Source organism: Schistocerca gregaria, chromosome 8, assembly GCF_023897955.1.
Source record: "Schistocerca gregaria isolate iqSchGreg1 chromosome 8, iqSchGreg1.2, whole genome shotgun sequence".
Taxonomy (NCBI): domain Eukaryota; kingdom Metazoa; phylum Arthropoda; class Insecta; order Orthoptera; family Acrididae; genus Schistocerca; species Schistocerca gregaria.
Window position 1 is genome coordinate 362,307,226 of NC_064927.1, and position 7,168 is coordinate 362,314,393.

The window sequence follows — 7,168 nt, forward strand, 5'->3', positions numbered from 1 at the left end:
GAGGTTGTTGTTGATACTGTGCGCCGCTTGATATCTTGTATGGAGTGAACTGCGAAGGCGAATTTACTTACAACTTTTTTCTTTTTTCGTTTCTGTTTGTTCTTTGTACGACTTGTTGAAATACCTTTCCGTATGTTCTATACGGGAAGCAGCAAATCTTGTACACGCCACCGTTTTGTTACGAGACTTACGTTGTGTTAATGTCGCGTACTAAGAGACCTAACAGTAAACGTTGAGATTTATCTCTGCAGAATAATCATATTATGCATTAACTATGGCAGTTTCAGACCCACTTGAAAATGCCCTGATATAAAGGCCGAAGCCGTAGTTTACTTAACAAAGCTCTTATTAGTAACTGGAGCGGGTTTTAATTAACTGAATATACAGTATCGGGGACAGCACCCTCTGAACATTGAGAAATTAATAAATACATCATTGCTTTTAGTCGCGGCATCTGTGGCGTACACGTATATTTATAAGCACCAATTTTTTAGCATTTATTTTATTGTAGCAGTAAATCTGAATGCTATCGCACAATAATTAACCATTCGCCAGTTTAAACATAACTTCTTGTTGTTGCGGGGGCCCTACGGCTGTCACCGCATCTCTGTCGCAAACGCCTAGCTCACGCCATTCACACACTTCCATTTCTGTTTCACTTCTCTTCATCGCTTCTTAGATTCCACTTAGTTACACTTTCCTTGCCCTCCCTTTCTTCTCCTTCCAGAAAACTGCCATCTGTCTTTGACGTGCCCGTATAGCTTAATGCGCTAATTTGAAAGTGAGCCAGATGCGGACTGACGACTATTCTCACCGTTCAACGGCCATCCTAAGAATGATTTTACGCACTAGTTTTGGAAAATCATGATCTGATCACCCTATCTTCCCTTCAGAAAGTACAATGCACAAACAGGTAAAATGCGGGAAAACAGAGCAAATTTTCCAGACAGAAACTACGATCGCTAGACTGTCTCCTTTCATAGTAATGGATTTTGTGTCTCCTTAATCTTTATTTTGTTCTTTGTTTTGTTTTCGTGATACATAGCAAAGGTTGCACGAGGGCCTGGTATTTTTCCTATGTGTGTTTTCTCAGAGGGGAAAGCTATTTCCGTTTTACAATACTTGGACAAAGGAAAAGCTGACAGGCATAAACAAAAACGTAAACACGTGAACGCTTTTCAATGAAAGTTGTTTCAACAGAGAAAAAATAAGATCTACGTAATTGGAAAAATAATTTTCGATGTCATTTGACACTCAGAAAGGAAGATACAAAGCACAACATACAAACCTGCTATTTATTGTCATCTAAACATTGTTTGACGTGTTTGCAAGTATAAATGATGTGTAAAAAAGCTATATATTCAAAATTTTAAATCATTTAGAAGAGACAAAAATGTTCAAATGTGTGTGGATTTCTCCCTAGACTTACACAGTACTTAAACTAACACAAACACATCCATGCCCGAGGGAGGACTCGAACCTCCGGTGGGACGGGCCGCGCAAATCGTAACATGGCGCTTTTAAACGCGCGGCCACCGCGCGAGGCTTAGAAGAGATAAAAGTATATACATTTTTACGTAACAAAAATGTCAGGCGTACGTCGTTTCTCCGTTAAGAGTCTGCGAAAATTTTGTCGCTAGTGACGTCCAGAGACAAAGTTCGTACTGCCTATGGTGAATGTTGTTTTAGAGACGTTACTGACCTCCTATGGATAGCTTTTCGTGGGAAGTTATGAATCGTTTGGTGTACGATACATCGATAGACATTCCAGACGAACTGTTCGCCCCTTTAGCTGAACCTGCAGCCGTTATTCGGGAAACACCTGGCTGCTTTGATCGTGTTGTACAATCTTTAGCACGCAGATGCCAGTTGTGTAGTAATATAAATGGAAAACGTTTTCAGCAGCATCTCTAAAACAATATTCATAAGACGTAAGTTTGAACGCCGTCTGCGAACATCTCGTGGGCCCTAGCGCGCAGACGGTGCATCTGTGCCATTTACGTCGCATAAAAAGTCTTTCTATTTACCTCCCTGTTAAATACTCTATAAAAGTTTTTACGCGTAATTTATACATAGCATCTTCTCGAGCAGGCAAATGTAGATGTTTCGAAATGGTGGACATCACGTTTCCTGTTTTCCCAGGACTCAAAAGTATGAAGAATTAACCACACGACGTTTGAACTTGAACTTACATTTGTCCATGTTACATGGAATGTTTCGAGCACTGCGACTGTTCTGTAAATTTATGAAATAATTCCTACTATTTCAGTCATTTTTTTACTAGTATTTAACTAACACGACGCCTTTCGACAGCATGCTGGCATCATCAGGTTTATTCTAGTCACACGCACATTACATTAATCTGCAGTAATATTACGTAATTTTCTGTGTATGCCATTGAGGTTATGTATCGTCATACAGCCCTGTACACAAAGTAACAATATTGATTTCTTCAAAATCCTGTATAACGCTGAATGCTTATTTTATTGAAAATTTGTGTCTAACAATAAAAAGATTGTCTATACCAAGTAATCATATTATCTAATGCTGTAAATGCATCTTGACAGAAAAGGTTTCAAAAATTCAGATAGCTCTAAGCACTATGGGACCTTACATCTGAGGTCATCAATCCCCTAATCTTAGAACTACTTAAACCTAAGTAACCTAAGGGCATCTCCCACATCCATGTCCGAGGCAGGATTCAAGCCTGCGACCGCAGCAGCCGCGTGGTTCCGGACTGAAGCGCCTAGAACCGCTCGGCCACAACGGCTGAGCGAGAGAAGATTTCATCTTTACTGTATATTACTATCATAGCAATTAAAATTAGTTTATCTTAGCAGTCACGGTTCTTTGTAATGATGTAAACATCTGTATGTGGAAGTGTTAAGCTGTGATGTGATTGTGGATAGTCCGTCAAAAACTGAACACACATCAAGCATGTAAACTCGAATATAGTTCACTGAGCTGTGAAAAAAGAAGCAAAATCGAAACCGTGAACGGTCCACGCAAAAGATGTGCGCATCGAGCGAATTGCAAGCACCAAAGCACCGTCATTGTGTTGTCACTGTATTAGTCTGCGCAGCGGGAGATCTGTGTTCAAATCTCGCCTCCACTTCATGTTCATTTTTTTCTTTTTTTACATAAATTTGTGAACTTTAGGTCCGGTCACTGATGTGTCTGTTCTCTTTCTGTGGTTTTGTCAACTGTCATATTACACATTGGTTATCGAATGTGAGTCATGTGCTAAAAATATATTTACCCTCGCAAGCAAAAGTGATGAATAGTGAGAGCAGCCGAGATAACGCATAGGCCTCTCGCAGCAATGAAAACAACAAACAAGAGGATGTGAACTACTTTACACCAAAGGAATTCAAGATTCGAAAGTTCCGTAACGGAACACAAGAGCCTTAACTTGTGGTAACTGTGTAAAGCAAATAGGAGGTAATTATGTCAGAAGGTCCCTTCCTTGCATCTCGCTGTTCCTAACGGACATTACACAACGACACAGACACAAAATTGAAAACAGCGAACAGACACGTCAATGACCGGATGGATCTCTACTTTCGAAGTCCTACACTTTGACCACATAACCACGATGAGACAGCTATACAAATATTTTCGTTGTTGCACATCTTGTGCTTGCGCCGTTCACTATTTCGATTTTGATTCTTTCTTCACAATTCAGTACACATTCTTCCTCTTTTTATGCTTGACCTGTGTTCGGCTTTTGGCGGTGTATAGACTGAGCCATCTTACCGCTAAATCTGAGGGGTTGCGATGGGGAGGTTCCCGTGTCAGTACGGGAGTAATACGCCAGGGGCGCTGCAGTAGAGTAACTTGTCACGAGCAGTGGAATGATACAAGGAAGTCACTCGTCTGAAATGGGCCTTATGTTACCTGACGACTGTGGCGGCAAGGAAATTAAAGCAGAAATAAATACGCCAAAACATGGAAGCAGCTGATCACTGCGCGACATGATAAACGCTAGGAAAGAGAGAGATATAACAAATGCAGTGCCTTTGAACGTGACCATATATTGAAGCAGCCCCGTTGGACACAAATTCAAATTGGAGCGCGGCGCGGCTGGCGGAATAGCTGGTGGTGCGTTGGTTGCGGAGGGTCCCGGCACCTGCGCGGCCGTACAACCCCTGAGGGAGCGCCACCCTCCAAGCGGCCGTATTTTAAACGAGCGCCTTGTCTGCCCGCCGCGCTCCGGGCTGCAGCCTCAAATTATAGTGAACAGCCCCGCTCCGAAAAATTCCTTCCCTCGTCGTATCCACAAAACGAAAAAGGAAAAGAATAAAAGAATAAAAACAAGACAACAGACGCGTAAGCGCCAGGGTAAGTTACTAATTTTGCCGAAAACATTTATTCGTGGCTTTATTTCGCAGACTTTCGACTAGCCAGTGGCGGAAAGTACTTGATACACATAACGTGTAGCATCTATACACATCCTGATTGTGTTTCGCTGAGACGGATACATTTTCTTACATTATCCCTTCTTGTCCATGCATTTGCGAAGAGTTAATATCGTCAAAGTATCTTACTTCTTCATTTGCACTCAGGAAGCGACGTGACGGTGTACTTCTAGTACCACTATTATTTCTCTTTCTTCGCTGTTCCATTCGCGACTGTCGTATGAGCTGTATCAAATAGCCGGCCGCTGTGGACGAGCAGTTCTAGGCGCTTCAGTCCGGAACCGTGCTGCTGCTACGGTCACAGGTTCCCATCGTGCCTCGGGCATGGATGTGTATGATGTCCTTAGCTTAGTTAGGTTTTAGTTGTTCTAAGTCTAGGTCGTTGATGACCTCAGATGTTAAGTCCCATAGTGCTTAGAGCCATTTGAATTTTTGATATGGCCGTACCTTTTGACTACAGTGACTTATAAGCTTCAAGGGACTGCAGACCTTAGCGTATGGCATAAACTTCATCTTGGTGCGTCCACCCGTTTGTGAGGAAAAGGGTTTTTAACAGTCTGACAGACTGACAACAAAGTGATCCGGTAGGCGTTCCGTTTACACCGATTGAGGTATGGAATCAAAAAGGAAACGAAATTATAACCCATCTCCACGTGTCGAACAAGCGCAACGGTGCTTGAGGACGCAGGGATTGGTGGTGAACAGCTTTGGTTCCTCCAAACTCGGTGGACAAACGTAGTAGCTAAGATGCCAGAAACTTCCCACCATGAGAAACTAGGCTGTGGGTGTCCCACTGAGCAGCAGGTGAGAGGAAAGGTTTGGGCGTTGAGCAGACAATTCCTAATTTGTCTGAGTGCGACGAAAAACCGACATAAAGTAAGATATATGCAGGATGGAGAAAAATTGTGCCACGAAATTTTAACGGAAGATGACTGATGCCAATAGGAACCAAAATTACTGATGTTGTGTAGGTCGACAACGCACCATTTTGAACTACGAAAACTTGGGATCACGAGCTGCGATTGGCCGTGGAATTGCCCCATTGCCGTTCGCCTGTTGACGGGCAGCGCTATGGTTGTAGTTCACATATACAAAAGTCCCCCGACCCATCATTGCCCCATCGTAATACGCTCACGTGTCGAAGCATTCGCTGTCATGCGTTGTCCAGAGCGTCCGGCAACAGGTACTTCCTGTCGGTGTTTCGTCGCACTCTCCCCTCCCCCCACCCCCCCTCTCTCTCTCTCTCTCTGACTCATATATATATATATATATATATATATATATATATATATATATATGTGTGTGTGTGTGTGTGTGTGTGTGTGTTTGCTTCCTTGTAATTCACAAAAATTTACAGTTCTATACCCACAGTGACGAAATTTTGCATACTTTGCCTTCAAGACAAGAGGGAGACACTGTCTACATAAATCTGTTTAATCTGACTTGAAATATATATGTATGTAATATATAAAGCGGAAACATTGTTACCAAAAATCTCTAAAAGTTATTGGTTAGTTTACTGCAAACTTATTCACGATCCCCTTATGAGCATTTGAGCGGACATAAGCTACATATTTTTTAACATAATATATAGCAACATATAGCATACGTCACCAGAACGCAGGACGAGCCAAAGCTCGAGACTATTGTGACAGGAGCATTACTACAAACTCACATTTATTGATTAATTGCCATTGTCACATATGGAACACACCCTAGAAGACATTTTAGTCCATATTTCACAGTTATTTTTAGTACTAAATGTCGTAAACTGTCGTGCTAAAACATAGCTCTACCTGACACAATAAAAACTTTGCTGAAACAATAGAAGACGAAGTCTCCAAATCCGCAACGAGATATTTATCGCAAAATGTAACAACAGATGGTGCAACTAATCATCTTTTCGTACAGGGGAAATAAGAAATTTGTGGAAATGTGCTTCAGGAAGTGAATTAAAAATGCTACTAGAAAATCATCTACAGAAATGATTCTGTATATCGAATACACTTAACAAAGTACAACTCAACTTTCTTCAGAAACGAACGTTTTAAAGTCTTTTACATCGCCTTTCTTATTCGACTTCTGCTTAGTGTGGTCGTTAGGAAGCGTAGCTGTTAGCTTGGATAGATTACCATCTTTGACTTAATTGTTATTACTAAACTTCTGATTGAAATTGGTGTCTGTTTGTAAAGGTCAGAGCCGGAAGCCTAGAACTTGATTTTTACGAGTGTAACAGATGAAGGTATTCATTCGTCGCATTCCGTTGACACTCAGTGATTCATTTATGCTCATCAGTATACAGCGATTGCACTTTCCCGTGTGGCTTGGATTCGCTACGAGTATCATCAAGGCACAGGGTCAATCACTTTGTGTGGCAGATATTAAACATCCGAGGCAACACCGGGCACTGCAGCTAGTTTATAACACAACAAAGGAATTTTTTTTCCTTGGCCTATTATTAGATTTAATTAGACACCACCATTGCTGTTTCAGCTTACAGTGGCATTTTCAACTGACAGTTCTAACAGCACAAATTACTTTAGACCAGTAAATCTGGGAATACATTTTGTTCTTGAAATAATTTACAAAAAGTAAGTTTTTTCTTTTAAACTTTAGTGTTAAGTGTAACACCTAATGGACGCGCGGTATAGCCTAAATCATGTGCATAGATAGCATGGATTTCATAGCAATTGCTTTAGGAAGTAATGTGTTTACAAGACGTTAAGTGAATTCGTGCATACACTCCCGAT